We start from the raw sequence: 21,884 nt of genomic DNA, 5'->3' as shown, positions 1-21,884 counted from the left end.
GAAAGACTGAAACTGAGCAGGGAAAACATTAAATCATGTAGCTCAATGTCCAGCACCCATGGCAGGTTGTGGTGAGATATGAGCTTCAAAGGGCTTATGCAACTCCACACCTATGGCCTCGTAGTCCACATGGCCTCTCTTGGGGGATAAATCTGGGTGGAAGTCTCCCACAACTCTTGGATGTGCATATCTTGAAAATCAGCACCACATGGATGATGTCAAAGTCTGCTGCCAGTGTGAGCAGTAGTCTGACCCCTTTAGACCATGGCCACAGCAACCTTTGAGTTCCTAGATGGCTAAACTCTGGGAAACACTTTCCTATGTGGCCCTGAATGAGCAGACATCCAAGGGATTCTCTTCTCAAGTAAAAGGTTTACAGTTTTCCTTTGAGTCTGTGATGGGCCTGATGTTGCTGTTTTTTATATGCCCTCAAGTCATCTTTTTAATTAATGCCCTGTATAAAGTACTTGGGTTCTTTTTAATGCTAATATTTTAATTAACCATGCTGTCCTTTGCCTCAGTTTTTCAGGTGCTCCCCTTCTGGCCAAGTTTCACATCGTTCAGCTCCACTTTTTGCTCCTGATTCTTCCTGTAAATCTGGCTGAAAGCATTCAGCAGTGTCCATGCCACTTTCTGAATGTTAGGGTGCCTTAAAATTTCCTTTACCAGATTAATTAGCCTAACAATCTTAGACTCCTGCAACATCTCAGGACATGGGAAAAATCTTGACATGTTTTCTGCCAGAGCATAACACACATGGCATGTAATCCAACTGTCAACAGAGTCCTCATTGCCAAATGAGATATCCTGAGCCTGGCCTTTACTGCCTACATTCTACTCAGCATTCTGGTCTTCTGAGCTCTAACTAGTACTGCACATAAAGCATTGCTTACAATATTCTAAGGCTTCTCCAGACTGTATCTCCAAACTTTTTCAAACTCTTCCCACAAACCTGTTCCAAAGGCTTCTAAACAGTATGGTAAGGTACAATCACAACAGTAATCCTACTTGTATTACTGAAATCTGTATTAGTCACTTTCCTGTTGGTAAAATAAAATACCCAACACCTTCAATTTAAGAGAGGCAAGTTTATATTGGTTCACAGTTTCAATGGGTTCAGTCCATGGATGGCCAACTCCAAGGCAGAAAACACATGGGAGAAGGGCCTGACAGAGGAAAACTGCTCATGCCATGTCAGTCAGGAAGGGGAGGGGGAGAGAGAAAGAGAAAGAGAAAGAGAAAGAGAGAGAGACAGACAGAGAGAGAGAGAGGAGATAGGAATAAGAATATAACCTTCTGGTTCACACCTAAGTGACCTGCATCTTCCAACTTGTTCCCACCTCTGAAGAGCAGTCAACTATGAACTCATGGATGGACAAATCCACTGGAGAGCATAGCACTGACAATATCTAATCACCTTCAAAAACCCTACAACACTGCCTTTACTTTTCCAGGCCTCTTCCCTTGGCCTGTTGGTTAGAAAACTCTTTCACTTTTCTAACCTAACTCCCAAACTTTCTCCCTAACTCCAAGGGCTACCATTTCATTATTAATATAATAAAATTCAAGTCTTCAGATTCTCTAATCTTCTCACAATGAAAGAAACTTTTTTAAAAATTAGTTTAAACTTTTTAAAAAACAGTAACAATAATAGCCAAAATGATCACTTCCACTTACTTTTCCCCATGGGATGGAAGTATTTTGTACTTATTATCTTCAATACTCACAACAACCTTGCCTTGTATTTATTGTCTTATGCATTCTATAGGTGTGGAAACCAAGGCTTAGAGAGGCTAAACATTATCTCCAATGCCCCCAAGCTTAATAGTAGCAGAAGCAGGATTTGAATTCTCTCCAACTTCAGATCCTGTTTGGTCTTGTCACTTGTTCTTGACCTGCCAGTATTCCTTTCCCAGTAGCTTCAAGGAGTATCGGGCCGAGGATTTGACTCAGTGGTGTGGCAGCCTGGCTCACAAGCACAAGGTCCTGAGTTCAATTCCCAGTACCAAAAAAAAAAAAGAAGTGTCAACCTTCTCAGCATAGTATCCATGGGTCTTGACAATCTGCATACTGCTGTCTCTAAACTTAGCCTCCTGCCATATCCACTTCTTATATAAAATTTATTCAGAACTACCATCAGCTTCAACATCTCTCCTTGACCTCTTGCAGTTATCATTTTTGTAAATGTTCTTCTTTGCCTGGAAAAAGTTTTTACCCATGGATCACAGTACTCTGGATCCAAACATTCACCTCAAACATTCAAATGTCACTTCCTCTTCAAAGCCACCTGACCTTCCAAGGCTGTTCCTTCTTCTGCTAACTGATCTAACCATTGTCATAGGATTGAATTACCCCAACTTTTTATGTATCTCCTCTCTTCCATACACCAGGGATTCCCATTTTTCCCTTTTTATATTTCCCTCGACCCCAGCACAATTGTGCTAAAACAATTTATGTTTAATAAATGATGATGATATTCATGATAATTTTCATGATAGTGATGAGGAAGAAGATTGGAAGAAAAGAGCTTATACTAGGACTCAGTTGTCCATAAGGTCTTCCTATGTCACTTTATCCTATCACACGGCTTTTTATACTCACTTTATATCGATGGCTCCAAAAGTTTTGATCTCCAGGCATGCCTTCTCTCTTGACTTCCAGATGACTCTATCCAACTGTTTTCCATTAGTAAAGCTAATAGACACAGATTTACTTTAACATAGCCAGAGTTCTGGAATATTTCCTTCCCACATTATTACTGTTCCAGTCTTCTCCATTGCATTTAATGGACTCCAATTTTTACAGACTTACTTACACCACCAAGTGAGAGGTAACCACTCCATCTTCCTACCCTACATCTAGTTCATTAGCTAGTCCTCTTGGCTTTACTACTCACCAAAGTACCTCCCATCTTACCATTTCTCTCCTTATCACTACCTCTGTCCAAATCTAAGTCAAAGTCACCTTTCAATAGCAGACTTCTAATAGGTCTTTCTGTTATCTTTCTTTTCACTTGATTATCCATTCTCCACATAGCAGCCAGAATGAACTTGGAATAACAGAATCAAATCATCTCATTGTCCTTGTTTAAAATCACCCAATCACATCTTATCACATTTGAGACTGAAAGGCATTATGTTCCCTACCAGAATCTGTAAGATCGTGCTGCCTACTTCTCTGCCCTGAGCTCCATCTCTCTCCGTCTTCCACCAGGCTCTAGCCACACTGACCATCTTTCTGTCCCTTAAAACAGATCAGGCTGGTTCTGCATCAGGCCTGAGCACCTTCTAGTTCTTGGTCTAGAATTCTCCTTCCCCCAGATAAGTACTTGGCCAGCTGCTGCTCCCTATTCTCTGCTCAGATACCCCCTCCTCAGCACACACTACCTAAATAGCACCCTACCTAAATAGCCCCAATTCCATTATCACTATTTTTCTGCATCACTATTTTTATTAGCTTCTTAGTGTTGATCACTATCTGAAATTACTTTTTCCTTCAGTACTAAGAATTGAACCCAGGATCTTCCCATTGAGCTACATTCCCAGCCTCTTCTCCTGTATTTTATTTGAGACAAGGTCTTGCTAAGTCATTAAGTTGCCCAAGCTGGCCTCAAACCTGAGATCCTTCCTCCTCAGCCTCCCAGAGTACTGGAATTATAGGCATTTCCAGCTTGAAATGATATTTATTCATTAATTATCTCAATTAGTTTTTATTGTCTACCCTCCCAACTAGAATATAAGCTCCTCAAGAATAGGGATCTTGGGCCGATGATTTAGCTCAGTGGTTCCGGTGGTGCCTGCCTCATAAACTCAAGGTCCCAAGTTCGATCCCCAGTACCAAAAAAAAAAAAATAGGGATCTTACTGCTGCATTTACTGCTGAGTGCACAGTGCTTAGAACAATCCCTGGCCTACAGAAGAGGCTCAACAAATGTTTATCAAATGTCTGAATATGCGAGGAATTTATGGTTAAAAGAATTAATGGAAGTTTTAGCCTATGCAAGTTTCTCAACTGCAATGATGTTCAGGTTGATAGTGGTAAATATTCTGTGACACCCTTGTTCATAATGCCCCATTTCTTCAAATATAAGACCTAACTGGAAAATAAGCAGCCTTGAAAACTGGAGATCACAACTTCTAGCCCCAATCAGCCTGTCCTTGCCTTACCTAACATCTTTATTCTCTTTCTCTGTGGATACACTATTAGCCAGGTTAAGCAAGGTTAGGCTGATTGGGGTTGACATTTTTGATATCTAGTCTTCAAGGGCGATTATTTTCCAGTTACATCTTACTTTGGCGGAAACATGGTGAATATAGCCAGAATAATTTCAAAATTCCATTTAGTATATCCTTTGCAGGTTGGACTGCTCACATTCTAATGTCTGACCCTATTATTATTTTTTTCTTTTTTTGGTACTGGGGATCAAACTTGGGTCCTTGTGCTTGCGAGGCAGGCGGTGGAACCACTGAGCTAAATCCCTGGCCTGACCCCATTATTTTGATCCAATCATGGAGGAATTTTTTCACATGAAGCCCTGTAAAATTTGCTAATTAGTTCTGAGTTTGACTTCCTGGGAAATTACTTGGATGATATTTTGTTGAAACATGAATACGTTTTGTATATGCATGTGCATATGTTTTATATGTGTATATTTATATATAAGTGTATGTACATATATGTATATATGTACATAAACCTTTATTAGATTTTAGATGTTCACATCCACCCATATATATATATTCAAAATACCCCTTGAACTACTTTATGATATTAACACAGTAAGACCAACAACATAGACAACTATATAAGAATTTTTTAAAATTGGTTTTTACTTTAGCATTACCTTTAAAGAATATTTTCAGAATAATAAAATATTTTTTAGAAGAGTGATATAGTAGATTCAACAACTATAGTAAAACTCAAAATTGTCATTCTGAGTAAAATAAATCAGTCAGAAAAGACTATGTATAATTCCACTGACATAAAATTCAAAAACAGACAAACTGAACTATGGATGACAGAAATTAAGAGAGAGGCTATTTTGGCAAGATTTGACTGAGAAAGGGCTGAGAAATTTCCAGGTGCTAAAATACAGAGGTAAGATGGGCATATACTTGGGCATAACATGTACAAAACTTTATCAACCCCTACATTTATGATTTGTGAAAGTTGCTCTTCTCAAATTATAACTCAAGCTGTACCTTAACCAATCAACCAATAAAAGCACTAGCATTAGCCATTTAGCCACAAGGAAACCAGAAGCCATAAAGGTTCTGCTATAAACTTTTAGGCAAAAATATATTTTTAAGATTCAGTGCAAGCAAAAATTTCTTGGAAATGTGAGGAGAGGATGGTTCAGCATGTGTAGTTGTACCCTCCCTGTTAAAAGGAAAAGTCTACTTAAGCCTTTACATTTACTCATTCCCTTCCCTGTAGCTCTCAAGTACAATAGTGAATGTAAGTTACAATAAAAAGGTCATTTTCTTCTTTCAGCAACAGTAACACAAGTGGCTACATTTCCTGATTCTGGATTAAGTTCAAGATTTCAAATACAACTAGACTCGTTTCTGATTAGAAAGTTTGATATTTATCATAGACTTCCCTGTCTTCCATAACCAGTATGAGAGCGATTGCAACAAAGTACACTGAAAGGGACCATTCTTTTATCTAACAATTAACCCCATCTGGGTAAATAATACGGAGCGGTGCACTTGAGCCATTGCGTCGGGCTCTGAGTTCAGAACTCAACACGGCTTCAAAGCGGCGTCCATGAGACGATGACAAGATGCTACAGAAATGGCTTTTTATGTGGAATATAATGCGCATCTAGTGTTACACAGTACAGTAATGAGGAGAAGAGGGCTGTAAAGACAGAGGGGATAGAGTGTCTGGAAGTACTTACCTGAGGGAAACACAATCTTGGTTTAGCTCGGGACCTTAGGCTGAGAAGCACAGTATATGGTGTAAAAACTCAAATATTCCAAAACAATATGAGCAAGGGTTGTAAGGTTTCCATCATAGGCAAATAAAAACAAAATTCCCTGGCAGTTACCAGAGCAGCCAGGAGCTGAGATGCTTCTGAAAACCTGAGCTTCATTCCCTCTTTTATCAGATAATTTCATTATACAAAGGGGCATATGTCTTTTAAAAGTATCAAACAGCACATTAGACCCATGAAAGCCCATCAGTCAACAAATCCTTTTGATAAAGATCGATCGCTCCCTGAATAAGAGGAAAACATAGTCCAGGTCAATCTGTCAGCAAACGCATTCAAAAATCTATACTTTGAATTGAGACAAGGAACTCTAATAAACTGAGATTACTTTCCAAGAAAATATTTGGGTATCCCTACAAGCCCCGGCCCCACACTCGACTGCATTTGGCATCCCCAGGAAGAATGGGCTGAGTGACACACAGAGGTGTGCGGGCATCTTCAGTTACTGCTGAGAAGCAGGCCTCCCCTGACTTCCACCCACCTGTATCGCTTTTAGTAAATGGCACAGGGGTGGAAAAAAATGGAGGAACCAGCTCGAGACTTGGTCAGCTCCGATTTCTCAAGTGGATTTTCTATTGTAACACAGGTAGTCTGAAGACCACAGGAAAAACCCAGGGCTGGGACCTGCTTCAACAGCAAACTGTTTGCAGAGCCAGAGCCCGCCCCCGCTCCCCGAACAAAAAGAACTTGTGCATCTACTTTGTTACTATCTGTAACATCACAAAGTAGATGTTACAGATATTTCTAGAGAGATCCATAAAGAAAATAAAACATGGAGAAAGTGGTTTGAGTCATCTTTATGACTTAGGAAAAATGACTGAATTTGTCAGTTAATTGAGGTGCCGGCTCCGTCTCCTGGGGGCACAAGGGGTTGAGATGTTAATACTTACTGAGCTCCTACTATGTATGATTTGCAGCTTGCAAGCATTATTGCATTTACTCATGCACCAATGCTGCAAGGCAGGTGTCATTACCCCATTGCACATGGTGTAGTAGGGCGCTAGTCTCTCTTACTCAAGATAATGACACACCATGTCACTCCACCAGAGTGGCTGCAGACCTCTGGATTCCCCATAAATTCTGTGGCCCAGGGCCACCCACTCACCTCAGTGATTAGGTTGACATCTGGGTCTTTTGCCATATAACCAAGTGGGCTGTCTCAAAATGTCAGCCAGGTAAGGACCAATGGGAGGAAGAGAGACCTCTGTTCAAGCTAGATACTTGGGAAAACTGTAGAGTCTAGACAGTGTAGACCAAAGTCCATTTCAGAAGCACAGCAGCAGAATAGCCTCCATCCCGGTAGCCAGAAGGGTCCACTTGCTGCGTGAATGGTCAGAAGCCAGGGGAGAAAAGAGGAACAGAAGGCAGAGACTCTATGCTGGGCTCATATAGACTGGCCACACCAGCCTGCCATGCAGCTTCCACCTGTTTTCACAGTAGGGGAAAATGATAAACTTGATTTTGAAAAACATTGGCCTCAAAATAGAGCTTTGCTTCAATTGCAATGGTGGGACTTGGGGCAAAGCAATCTACCCCATGGAAAGCCAATTTCATCATCTGTAGATTCAAGGTGATGGCACCACCTGATGGAAGAAATGTGAAGATAGATGGGAAGCAGAATGCACAGGAAACACCCAGCCGGGTGCTGTAACATGATCAGCCCTCAGAAATCTCAGATCTCTCCATATCTCTCTTTAACCTCTTCAACAAGAACCTGTTGCACAGTGACATTGGCCCTGATATAAGAAAATAAATCTTGTTCAGTTGAGGTGAGGAATTTGGTGTGATGCAGCCTACAGTGGAGGCAGTTCTGAGCAGCAGCCACTTCCCTGTTCCTGCAAAGCCTGGGTCATCATTGCTTGAGCACCTGCTGTGGGCAACCAGGACATGATCGTTTTGATCATTTTGCTTCCCTACCACCACTTTATGCAACAGCATGGAGCAAAGCTCTGATAGTCACCTTGGGCAAAAGCCTCCCATGGTATCTGCCTAGGCCCCAACCTTAAACCCACCAGTCACCTGAGGCCCACCCATCCTGAACAACAGCTCCCTATCACACTCCACCCACCAGTCCCTCGTAGTCTCAGTGTTCTGGCTATTTTTCCTTAGTTTCAGCCTGAATTTCCAGTTGGCTTTTCAGTGGCATGGTTCTGTTAAGTGTATGAGCTCATCAACCCAAGACCACAGAATGAAGAGTTGGGGTGAGAGGGCATACACATGAAAGTGGAGAAGAGAACCACTCCTTATAAATGAAAAATGTGGTCATTTCACCCTTTTTTCTTATTTTGTAGAGAAGTGATTGAAGTTGGAGTCCTTGGTCTACCCTTCTCCTTATGTGGCTGTGCTAAGTTGGGAGACATCAGGTTCCTATTAGGAAAATATAGAGGTTTGAGATACCATCTCTGAGGTTCTTTCTAGTGAAGCATTCCATGAGTCTGTTATTCTGTTTCATAGAGGTATCATCCATCGTTAAAGGAGTTGAAAGAAGCAAAAATAAGCTTTAGAAGGCTGATAAGTGGTGGCACTAGACTTACAGCACTGAGTTCAAGACTTAAAGTCTGTTGCTAAGTCAACATGTTCTGAACTGTGATCCTTCCCTTTTTGTGCCTCCTTTTCTCCAACTATAAAGGGATAATTGTTATCAGGTAACTCTGAAGGATTCTTCAAATTACAATACTCTGCAATAGATTCAGTGAATCCTCATTTTAAGGCAAACCCCACATTTCAGAGCCTTTGTCAGGTGTGGAAATATAAACTATAGCAGGGATGGATTTTTAAAAAACTCCTTAATAGCCCTGGCAGACAATACAGGGCACTCTTATCGTGTGTACATATAAAGTGTCCCCAGCAACCTTTGGTATGAGCTGCCACTGCATATCTTTTCATTTTGGGGGGGTCTAGTGTTTTTATGGTATGTTACTATAAAAGCTGTCTCTGTCCTGCCTAACGGCCTCCTCCTTACAGAGCATATTTAATCTCCTCCGTTCGGTCCTCTGTTCTCCTTCCATGAATTGACTGAACTTGGATATTCACCAGGAATTCATCTGGGCTCTGGTTCTCATATATTCAGATTTTCCTGCAAATGTCTACATAGATCTGATGTTCATCTCTCTACTATTCCCTCTACCCTAAACATTCTCACTTCCTGTCTTACTTTTACCAGTCTTCAAACTATTTTATTAGTTTAGAAGACTGAAAGTGAGATGATATATGAGAAAGAGTTTTAAGATCAGACAAGTAAAGAAGCTTAGATACTACATGAATACCATGTAAGTCATCATTACCATGGCAATATTTTAAAGGAGAACTTTAGCACAGGTACATTCTTCCCTCTCAAAACCTCAGTTCAGAATTATAGAACATTATGGAAATTCAACTCACCTATAAAGAAAATTTGAAAATCAATCAATATGCACACATATGTGATAGTTTGGAAGTTTGGGGAGCAACAAGATTTAGCAAAGTAATGTTATTTGGAGTTAACAGGACACCTGTCTTAAACCTGTGCACATCTATGGATGGTGGGAGTTGAGTGGTTGCCTAGTTTAGGGGAAGGGCACACCTTTGAAGTGGGACAGAGTGAGTGCAAAACTCTGCTTTGCCGCTAAGATCAGGACTGGGGAGAGTTGCTTACATCCCTAATCTCAGTTTTCATATTTTCAAAGTGGAGATAAACTCACCTATCTTTTGAGTTTTTCCTGGGGGTGTGATGAGCTGGCCTCTGGAGGGCCAAGCACATGTAGAAAATGGCTAGTGCATGTTAATTCTCTTCCCTTTCTCCTCTGTTATGGAGTCTAACTTTGGTTCTTGGCCACCTGGGTGTTCTGGCAGAGCCAACCACTCATCTTTGTGCATCTAAGGTGTGCGTGCAAGGAACTGAGGTCAGGATAACATTTAAACTCAATGCCCTGGGCTCTCTGGAGGAGAGTCCGGTGGGGTTTTGAAGATTTAATTCAGAAGTTGGAGTCTTTAGTGAACCAGGCAGGAGATAGTTGGGGAAGTCATTGCCCAACAAGCATCTGTGGCCCTCTGCTGTTCTACAAGCCTGGTCTAGTTTGCTTGATGAATCCCTTTGAATAAGAAGGGGACAGAAATTTGGGGAGTGAAAACTGAAAGTAGATTCCAGCAGAGTTTTAGAGTATTTCAACTTCACATACAAATAGCTTTTATTTAGGAACTTCACTTGATCTCCAAAATAATAAATCTAAATTGTAAGCATAAAGCAGCAACAGAAAAAAGAAAAACTAAGTTCGATTTTTTTTTTTTAGTGGAGCAGGTATAATCTGCCTGGCATGTGGCATTTGCTTTGATGACAAAAAAAAGCGCAATGGAAAATTATTTACCGAGTTTTGAAACATTTATCTCTGATGTAGCAACCATGCCCCTTTTAAGTAGGCATCATGTGATCTAATTTTTCTATCTTATGACTTTGGAAGGTGCCCAAAATTACACACAGGAAGTCTCATTTTCTATCAAATCTTGACCTTTCCACAGAACTAGAACTAATAGCCACTTACAAGTTAGAATGCACTTGACCAATAAAATATAACTAGCATTTATGACAATTTCAGCTATGTGTCTACAAAAGTGTCACACTTTAAGATAAAATGTTCTGACAAATCCTGCCTTATTTTCAGGAAAACAGTGTGGCAGATTCAATCAGGGTTACTATGAAGTTAAAACGCAGCAACATTCAAAAGAAGTGTGACTATAGACCTCAACCAGGTGTCCTAATATACCAGACAGAAATTCAATGATCTTTTTCTTTTTTTGAGGTTGATATGATCCTAGTATTTTTGTTCTCTGTGATTCCAAGAGGAAATGCTTATAATTATTGGCTCTCCATGTAATGATTATCACATTTTTTATTTCAGAGCAAACACCCCTGGAAACATTCCTTGTGGTAACCTGAAACCCCTCATTTGTGCAAGATTCTGATTGATTTTAGCAGAACAAAGGGACAATTGCATCTCATTTGAAACCCAGATGAGGAGCTCCATATTTCATTTTAAATTGGGAGTGGTCATGATTGGGTGGTCAATACTTCAAGGGGTAAGGGGGGAAAAACAACAATGTTGAACAATGCTAGTATACAGTGGCTATTTTTCTGGGCTGGAACTGGTTAACTAAGAAATGAAAAGTCATCCTCTGGTAGCCTGAACAGGAATCTACAGTCTGCAAACACTTACTCCCATCAACACTGCTCCAAGGAGGTGCCGAAATGCAGGGTCCCTCATTTTGATCTGTGCCTGTCCTGGTATGAATTAACAGAGGGGAACAGGAAATGGATCGACACTGTTCGTAAGTAAGGAAGCCAATCAGGAGGGGGGTCCTTCTGCTTTCAATCAAGAGAGAGGGTACAATCTGAGGCGTCATCAGTGCATCTCAACCATTGGTAAACTCCAGGCTTCTACAGGGAGCTGGCATTCTTTATGGATGGAATTACACACTTTGTGAGTGAGAATTATTTCTTGTAGGGAATACGTGTTAGCTTTCAGCAAAAATATGGGTGGAAGGAAACAAATGGGAATGGTGATTTGGGCGCTAGACCTGACAGAGAATCATTAAAATCACCATTATCATATTCTTAAGAGTGATATTTTTCCCAATTCCCTAATCCTGAATGCCCAGAAGAAAAAGGTAAAAAAACAGAACAAAACAAAAAACATTGCCTTTCACAGAGATCTTTTGAATCCAGGAACTTACAAGCAATTTACTCCCTGACACTGAATTAATCATATTGTAGTAAACACTGCTAGCTTTGCTTCCAGTATTAAAGACACTGATCCTTTCTGTGCTGGGTAAGTACCATTAAGAGTTGGGAACTAATTTGCTTAATTTCAATTTACTAATCCAATAAACTTCCCTGTTTACTTTGCTTGCACAGCAGGCCTTTGAAAAACAGGCATTTAAGCCACTTCCTACTCCAGGAAAAATTTCTATGTGGGCAGTTGGTCTTAATCAGAGAGAGGATGGACTTGGCCCAGGGTGGATGTGGTTGAAGATGCTGCTGAACAGGGTCAGAAGTAGGAAACTGGAAAACTGTCAGCTTCCTCCTGAGTCACATCTTCAATTGTGGCTGCAGGGTTTCATTTGAAATACATTCCCTAAACTAAAACCCACCAATATGTAAATGTGAGTACAAAACCAGAAGACACATTACTTTGTGTTATTTTCCATGTTATTAGCCACATCTCAATTTTTCTCCTTTTGTGCAAATCAGTGCATATTTTAAAGAACGTGTTAGATGTGAGCAATTTCTTTGGACCTTGTTTTTGTTCAGCAATCTGATATTTTTACACCATGGCACTAGCCATCTTGTTGCTATAAGTCAGGTATATTTTTGAAACTGTATTATTTCTTAAACAACTAAGGCTATTTATGAAAAAGACCTATGATTTTTCCTTTAAAAATATAACACAGCAATTTACTTAGAAACAACATGTATGTACCCATCAGAGTATAGAGGGAGTATGACTTCATCAAGATACTCCTCAGGCTTAGCCCAATGTCCTCCTGATGCGTACTGAGAATTCAACAAATATTTGACACATGAATGAATTGTGTGCACTGCTAATACAACACTCCGTTGGCTCAAAACAAATGCTTCAGACACCCGAAAAGTATCTTATCACCATAACTGAGCCTAGATGAAGCCAAAACTGCATTTAAAAATTATTCCCACCAATTCTTTATGCAATATTTATGCAAAATTGATGGACTATTTGTTTCTCGACAAGCCCTCAGCCTTAGTTTCCAGTGTTTGTATCTATGACACAGGCTGGGATAGGATTCCCCACTATTCCTTTATATTTTGTTTGTTTGTTTGTTTGTTTTATCAGGAGAATGTTTCTCGTATAGTCCAAATGAAGGATGGTCCATTTCATTTTCAACTAATCATAACAGTATGATTGGAGAAGAATATCCAGGCAGGTTTTATATTATAGGCTGAAAGACCAGTCCAACATAAAGAACTTTTGTGATTCTGGGACCACAAATCTATGGGGGAACTCTTGGATGTAAGTCATAACCCAGCGGAGAAGGATGAAAGGAATTTAAAGGTGAATTGGGGACTCGGGAAATTTAATACTGTGATTTGGTATCAGATTTAAATTCCTTCCAAAGCCACTGAGAAGTGAAGGTGGGGGAGGGGTCACTCGCAGAAAGTTGAATGCTATTAAAATATATATTATCTATCTATCTATATATATAGTCCTTTTTGCTCCCCTCAATCAATATAATTTTCACAACTTCCATATTCGTTCTCCATATTAGTTGTTCTTGTATTTCTTTGAGCTGTATGTTCTAACAATATAAATGACTATTGTGTCTGATATTAAAGGTAAAAGTACATACAAATGCATAAATTTCAGGGTCAAAGAAGATATTGGAGTACAATTTTATAAATCTGCAGATCTAGCACAATTTGAGAAGATAAAATACCCACAAAACTAAGAGTTGATTCAATTCTTCCACAGCAAAAAATAATCAGATATACCAGGAAATAAATTCCTACATGAGCAACTGGATGGATGGCTTAAACGTGAGCATTCTTCCACAGCCTGGACACTTCTGCCTCTGCTGTCATGACAGTTGTAAAGACCATCCCTATATTCCCAATGGGAGAACTAAGAGATAGAGAAAATGAAGGGGAATGGCTGCTACATGCTATAGAAATACCTTCAACAAAGTGGCAGATAAAGAGTGCTTTTTTGAGAGAGAGAGAGAGAGAGAGAGAGAGAGGGCTTCGCAATGTGTAATATGTTTGTCCCCAGCATGTCCAGCTGGTCATGGTAATTGTTCAGGACTGATAGGGCTGCTGGTTTCACTGAGAGTTGTGGGAATGGACTATGGTACTAAATGATTACCAGCCTGGTCCTCCTTCAATTCAAGCCACCAGGGGTCATGCTTCTTATAGTGACTTCCAGTGGCAAGATAGCATGCTGCTATTGGGGTTAAAACTGCACTGGCTTCAAAATTAAACTGAGGCTTGAATCCTCACTCTTACACTCTTTTAAAGCCTTTATGCCTTTCTCTTAAAATGGAGATTATAGCTCTAATTTCCCTGGCTTACTGTAAGGGAAAATGAGATAAGTGTGGAAAGTTTTGGATATAGAAGCTGGTTTTTTTTTATTTTTTTTTTAATTTTTAAAAAAATTCTTTTATTGGTACACTTTAGGTATACAATACATTTGCATTTATCATTGGGTGCTTGTACCTGTACATGATGTATCTTGCTTCTTATTTTTCCCCCCATTATCTGTGTGCCCTTCACCCTCTCCACCCTTCCCTATTTACATAGACTTTGTTTCCATCTTTTTTCTTTTCCCATAATTTTTCCTTTCCCTTTTTTTCCTTTCGCCTTCCCCTCCCACCACCCCTACACCTTTGGACCTTTTCCTATTTCAAATTATCAATTATTCATTTTAATCATTTTAATCCTTATTTACACTTTCAGTTTCACCCACTAGAGATACTATTCGGTATTTACACGTGTTCCCTATTTATTTCACTTAAGAGTATCGCCTCAATATGCATCCATTTAGCTATAAATGTCTCTAGTTTTTCATTCTTTATGGCTGAATAGTACTCCATTTTATTTAAAAAAACCACATCTTCTTTATCCATTTTCCAGTTGATGGGCACTTGGGCTGTTTCCAAGCTTTAGCTACTACAAACTGTGCCACTATAAACATGGGTGCACATATTTCACTCATATGATTCTTTTAATTCTTTGGGGGAAGATACCAGCAGGGGAATAGCTGGATCAAATGGGACCTCTAGCCCTAGTTCTTTGAGATATCTCCACACTGATTTCCACAGTGGTTGCACCAGTCTGCACTCCTACCAACAATGGAGAAGGATTCCTTTCTCCACACAACCCTGCTATCATTTGTTATTGGTTGATTTCTTGATAGCAGTCCATCCTTTCTGGGGTGAGGTGGAATCTCAGTGTTGTTTTCATCTGCATCTCTTGAATGACCAGTGATGCTGAACATTTTTTTCATATGTTTATTTGCTGCTTTTACTTCTTTGTCTGAGAAATGTCTGTTCATTTCAGATGCCCATTTTTGAATTGGGTCTTTGAATTTGGGGGTTCTGATTTTTTTCAGTTCTTTATATATTCTAGATAGTAGTCCTTTGTCTGAGGTACAGCTGTGAAATTTTTTTTTCCCACATTGTAGATTGTCTCTTAGCTCTGTTGGTGGTTTCTCTTGCAGTGCAGAATCTTTTTAGTAAAGATGAGATCCCAGTTGTTGATTCTTTGTGCTAGTTCACTTGCTACTGAGGTTTTATTCATAAAGTCTTTTCCTATGCCAATGTAGAAGCTGGTTTATTAAGCACTCAGTGCCTGGCAGCCCAGTATCATCCATTTAAATTCTCAGGAATAAGAAGGATTTGAACTTAATACTTTATGTAAGAAATTCTCAATCAAATGGGTATCAGGTTTATGCTACATTATGCTAGGAAAATTAAAAATAAAACAAGCAAGGAAAAATGTTTATGAAGTTTTCTTAATTACTTTTATTTAGTTTTTCACATTTGTTGTGAATTCTTTCTGTATGTGTGTATTTCTGTTGATTTGCATTTTGCTGAAATATTTTAATAATTCCAACTTGATTAATTCATATAATGGTATATATTCTATCATTGAACTGGCTCACCCATTTAAAAATACAGGGGATTATGCCTTTGCAGTAACCAACATTAAATTTAGTAATTTTTTTCAAAGCTATATCCTTTGACCAGAAGATTAAAATTGTTTTCTCTTGCAATTTAAGAAACTTTCCCATTGGAAAGTTTTGTTTGTCTGTTTTGCTTTTTTTTTTTTTTACTATGACTTCTCTCCAGTTGTTCCAGTATCTTCTCTAACACCTGTCATTCTGAATTTAACTCTTTTGTTTTCTGTCTTCCATACCTAACAGGTTCTTTGATTCTTTTCAATATATTTTTAGAAGAAATTGTTAAGCCTAGCACCATGTAAAAACTAGGAAAATGATATACCACTGAGCTACATCCCCAACCTCCCATCTTTTGGTTTGTTTTGAGATAGGCTGTAGGTGAGTTACCCAGACTGACCTCAAACTTGAGATCCTCCTGCCTCGGCCTCCTCAAACTTGAGTAGCTTGGATTACAGGCATGCACCAATGTGCCTGGGGAATTATTTCAGTCTTTATCCTTTGTAATTTCAGGTTTTTCTCCTTTGGATTACCAATTTTTATTCCTGCTTTGCCCCCATTGGTAGAGGTCACAAATCCACTTAGAAATATATTTATGTACTTTTCTGAATTGAATTCATTGTAGACTGCAATGGAACACATATTTCAGAGCACAGTACCTCCTGTTAAAGGGATGTCTGTGTCAATGTAAATGAATGAATGGGTGGATAAATAATAAAACTCAACAAGAGTTTAGGATAAGTAGATGCTTTTATCTTAAGCATCACTAGAATTGGAAGCATCCCTCGGTTAGTGTAGCATAGATTCAGAATGGCAACTACAGATATGCATCCAGCACAAGGCTTTGGTCACGGCCACACAATTCTTTATCATGGATCCAGTGTGAAACATCACAGGCTTTCTGCGCAGCTCTCTCAGCGGCTACATTTAATCAGCTGGAATTGGTCATGACAAGTAATGTATTTGCCACTGCAAGCCTGTCAAAGTATTTTTTATTCAACAATACCAAAATACCAGCATGTGATGCAAAAATTTTTAAATTTAAGCTTCCAGTGGGATTTTTGAGCACCTCCATTCTGTTTGCCAGAACCTAACTTGCTTTTTGCAGTTTTTCTGTGTTTTGCTTTGGAAGGTAGGCAATGATTAGTACCCCTCAAATTACTCTTCCTGATGATGTCCCTGCAGTTGAGATTGATTTCTCCTTGGCTGCTAATCCTATAGGTATAGCAGTTTTTAGTTTCATCTTCATCTTTTTTTCCCAGAATAATTGCTCTGTGAGGCAATGTTGAAAACAATTTCACACACATCATGGGTTTATTGAGCATTTGATATTAAATAAATATGTGGACAGGTAAGAGACACAGGCATAAACACTGCAGGAAAACTGCATTTGTGAATACATTTGACAACTTGTAAGAGCCATGTTGAGTGTTAATTATGCACCAATATTTCTTCTACCACATCTTATTCAAAATCTGTAGCAGCCCTATAAAGTAAATCGAATCATTATTTCCATTTGATAGGTGAGGATATGAAGGCCCAGCAAAATCTAAGTAAACTGTCGAAGGTCACATAATTGCTAGATGCCAGAGCCTGGATTCAGCCCAAATCTGCCTGGTTTCAGAACCCCATTCTTAACCACTATGCTTTCCAGCCCATGACGTCAATAAAAATACTTTAGTCAATGAAAACAAACTGAAGTTTTTCTTTTAAGGCATTAAGCCAATGATAATGTCATTCTATATAACAAGTCAACTTCTGCTGTGAAAATGGACAGTCAGATTGGTGTACATGATAAGGCTGTGAAAAAAAAAAAAGAAAAGAAACCCTGCAGGAAAAGAAACCCTACTACTCACTGAACAGAAACATTAAAGAGAACAAAGAAAGCATGGAGTGGGTGGTTTCATACTTTACATTGAAAACAGATTACAAATGTGTGTGTGTGTGTGTGTGTGTGTGTGTGTGTGTGTGTGTGGTCAGGTAACCTCTGTGGCCCCTACCCCCAAGGATTTTGTCTGTTCTACTACCCCAGGAGGGGATTTGGGAAATTCCCCCCACCGCCACAAAATTGTTAGTTTCGGGAAGGTCCTGCCTATGTTTTTCCTAGGTGTTCTCAAGACCTAGCACAGTGTCTGGTACACAGCTGGCACTGGATAAATGTTTGCTGTAGGTATGAAAGCTTAAATGCAAGGGATGGAAGGGATAAGGGAAAGGGGAGAGAAAGAAGGATGAGGGAAATAAAGGGAAGAGAAGGAAGAAATAAAGAAAGATAATGATGTCCCTTAAGACCCTATCCTGGCACTGTGTCACAGTGGACCCTTACTGTCTATTACTCCTTCTGTCTGCTTCTATAGATCTACTACTTGGACCGCCATCTATCATGGACTACCAAACTCCTGCATGCCTTTTCCTCTGGAATTTTTTCCTTCCATCTTATTCTCAGGTAAGACCTTCTATTATTCACTGTCACTTTTCTGGGGTGGGATTAAATAAGGCCTCATCCTTTATTTAGGGAGGGAGCAAATGGGAGAAGGTATGCCCTCCTGATCTTTGCCAGGTTGTTCTGTCTCACTCTTAATCAAGCTGCTGTCAGTACAGTGTCAAGAAACTTAGACAATAAGGCCTGCACCCAGAGATCTACCTCATTCAAACTCAATAATGTCTAGGATCCAATGGTCAGTCTTGGCTACCTTGGTCAAAGGGACCTATCTACCTCATAGTGACATCATCCTATCTAAGAGTCACAGCCCAAATGTGCCTTGCTCAATATAAAGTAGGCCATTCTCGGGCCCACACAAGACCATCTGTGATTCTTCATCCTCAGTGAATTAGCTTTACCTTGAAAAGAAGGCATTCTGCTTTCCAGACAGACCTGAGACTTACATATGAAGTACATTTTGGATTTCACCACAGCCCTTGGAGTCCTCAAACTAGCTGTCTTGCCATTGTGTTTCTTCTGGAAAGTTCTTTTTCTGTAATGGCACCTACTAGCTCAAGTACCATTCTTGACTTCTCATCTCCCATATCTAATCCATCATCAATCCTTTCACCTCTGCACTCTATGTGTATTCCAAATCAGGCCCCTTTCCGCAAGGTCGGCTCATTACACTTCCCTAATCAAAACAAACAGTGGTATCTCCCCTCACATTCAGAGCAAAATCCAAAGTGCTTCACTTGTCCGAAAGAGCCCACATGAGTTGGTCTCTAGTTACTTCCCTAACCTTATCCCCTGCCACTGTCCCACACACTCACCTGCTCCACCACAAAGAATGCTTGCTGTCTGGGAACATTCTAGAACCTTCCAACTCAGGTCGCTACAGAGGTACTTGTTCTTCCCTCTGTGGGGGAATATTCTTCCCCAATATCTTCACAGAGTAGTGTTCTACTTCCACCAAGTCTCTGCTGTACTCACTTCAGGAGGACTTTCTGCTCCCTCATCCCACTGTTTCCTTCACAGTTTTCACCATCTGGTGTGTTAAATACGTGTGTGTTCACTTACTAGGCACACATTATCTCTTCCTGAGAGTGGGAACTGATGTTGGGTGTTAGGCCACCACAACCTAGTGCCAGAAGCAGAGGATATGCGCAACAAATCTTTGTTGAGTAAGTAAAGGAAGAAATATCCAGAGAGCTTTCTTGTGGGATTGGATGGAGGGATGGGGGAGGGGGTGTTTCAGAGCATCAGGACCCAGATCTAATCTAGAAAGAAGCTAGGTTGGGAGCTCTTTTTACCAACAGTGCATCCCCACGCTGCTGCTCTGCCCCTTGCCTGCACCCCCACTGGCTATACTAAAGACTTTGCTGAGCAAATCATGGTTTGGAGCATAGAAACTCAAATCCTCATCTATACCACTGCCCCATCTCCACATCTAGGGCCTGTGATTCCTGCCTAAATCTAACACCTCCATATCATCCTGAATAAAGGAGTTCCCTCTCCCAAGTAGGCTCCGTAAAGTTAACCTGAGGCATAATGATTAGCCCAAGGTCACACAGGCAATTGGTCAAGAGATTAGGATTAAGATCTAGACCACATCCCTTCTTCTTTTGGGTATAGGCTATCGGAAACATTATTCTTGGAGCTGGTCCACGTTTCATGGATGTTTCATTCAAACACAAATGAAAAGAGTCCCTAAAAAATAGACTAGTTAACTTTCCAAAGCTGTGGTCATAGTGTGTGATAGGGCAGATGAGTTTAGGTGATCAGAACATTAACAAGTCTCCCTTTGGGTTTCTCTGACTGCTTCCCTCTGTTTGCAGACATAATATTCAGTTTCTCCAAAACATCTCTGGTTACTGAAAGTCAGTTTTGTGAGAAAATTGTGAGGACGGTCAAACAAAGAGTTAACACAACCAAAGCAAAAAATCCAGTTTGAAATATTTTTACAACGTTCTTTACACTAGAGAGCGGCAGAGAAAAAACAGCATTTTAAGTGCTGCTCTTTTTCCCATTAGGTTGTCTGCTTTTACAGGTGGCAAGTTTCAGCAAGATCTGAAGGCGAAAGGCCCATGCTGAGATGGTCTGCAGCAGAAAAGCTTGACCTGCCTGACCTCCTGCCCATGCATACAACATAATCACTCACAAAATAGATACTAAAATAATGTTAGCAGCCGCCTGGCCTAAACTAATAAAACCAAGCACGTTGAGAGTTAAGGCAGAAAGCCTGTCCTTAACTCACCCCCTTGGGCCTCTGCATTACCTCTTCCCTGGCCTGAATTAAAAGAGCTCAAACCAAATGGCTTTTTGCACCTCCTTCTTTTCCTGGTGTCATTCTGACCCTGTTGATTTTCCCCCCCCTCACAGGGCCTGACTCAGTGAGTTTAAATGTCCTTCTCTTTCTCACTCACCACATGCAAACTTTAATTAAGTCTGTCTCTACATAACACCAGCATAACTTGGGGAGAACTGAAACATTCTCAAATCACTGAGTTTGGGGCCATAAAAGGGGGAGAGGGGAATGTCACTGAAGGTCACATAGAATAGCAAAAAATACTCCATGTGTTTAGACAGCTCCCTTTTCCATACATTCCCTCTCTTTCAGGCTGCAAGCACCAAACCTCTTCTTCACATTCTAGAGAACAAACATTTCATTCCTAAAGTCAGCCTATATTTCTCCTGAGCCACCCTGCTTTCCTCCATGCTGCACATCTCTGCGTCATCCACCTGGGCAGGGAGAGTGTTGATCTTATTATCCCCATTCTCTCAAGAGAGATCTGAAGCTCAAAAAGTTAACACCAACTCCACAGTCTCAATATTAATAATATATCAAGAAAATATCAATAAAGTGTCAATAAAATATTAATTTTTAAAAATTAAATAATACAAATTGAAAATTGGATTTAAAAAATCAATTGAACAACAAAAAAGAGTAAGCAGGAAACTAAACTTGTACTTCTCAACTTAAAAATTTCAAAGGAATGAGTACTGGTGCTAATAATAAGCTAGATTGTATACACCACACTAAACAAATGAATAAAGAGTGAAAAAAAGGGTAGAACATTAAGTATCTAAGTGTATGTTAAAAAGTTAGAGTGAGTTGTAAAGAATAAACAATAGTGCTTTCTCTCGATGGGAAGGAAGTATATTTTCATGTACTTTTTATTTATCTGTTGTTTGATGTTTTTATATCAAGAAATGAGAGAAGTCAAGTGTAATGGTACATGTCTATAATTCTAGCACTCTTGGTGGCTGAGGTAGGAGGATCACAAGTACAAACCCAGGCAACTTGGCAAATTTGGTGAATTAGCAAGATCCTGTCTGAAAACAAACAAAAAATTAAAGATAGTTGAGGATGTAGCTCAGTGTTAAGGTCCTGGGTTCAATCCTCAGTAACACACACACACACACGAAACCTAACTGACCACAGCCATGTAAAAATGTGTATAAAGATAAGGACTAGGGAGGAATACAGAGAAACAAAAATGGCAATTCTTGAGGTCAGAGGTATTTTATTCTATTTTTTCTACTTTGCAAAAATATTCTAAATATATTACCTTCAAATATCCTAAGAAATAGACTTTCAAAAAAAGAGAAAATTTATTTTCTATAATCTTCCCATAAGAATATAAATTATAAACTTTATAATGAGAAGAAAATTCATTATGAAAGTTATAGACATTCCTTATATAAATTTTGGAAAATACAGAAAATGAATTTTAAAATAAAATGTAGAAAATGTGCTACATTTAGAAGATTTTCTACCATTTTCAAAA

General features: G+C 39.6%; 1 long non-coding RNA gene across 5 annotated transcripts in view; it reads left to right on the top strand.

Annotated features, from left to right (window-relative positions):
• Window positions 1–21,602, top strand: part of LOC147824065 (uncharacterized) — a 93,461-nt gene extending 71,859 nt beyond the window's left edge. For 2 of the 5 annotated variants that reach the window (XR_015442839.1, XR_015442842.1), the window contains 3 exons: window positions 18,029–18,117; window positions 19,177–19,277; window positions 20,127–21,602. This is a non-coding gene — a long non-coding RNA (uncharacterized LOC147824065). The remainder of the gene's footprint in view (window positions 1–18,028; window positions 18,118–19,176; window positions 19,278–20,126) is intronic. The other 3 variants (XR_015442840.1, XR_015442843.1, XR_015442841.1) reach the window with 3 other exon arrangements.
• Window positions 21,603–21,884: the final 282 nt, after the last annotated feature.

The sequence above is a fragment of the Heterocephalus glaber genome, unplaced genomic scaffold (genome assembly GCF_053883595.1).
Source record: "Heterocephalus glaber isolate CG9 unplaced genomic scaffold, H.glaber_assembly_v1.0 deba00001555, whole genome shotgun sequence".
Lineage (NCBI taxonomy): Eukaryota > Metazoa > Chordata > Mammalia > Rodentia > Bathyergidae > Heterocephalus > Heterocephalus glaber.
This window is presented reverse-complemented; position numbering and strand designations above follow the sequence as displayed.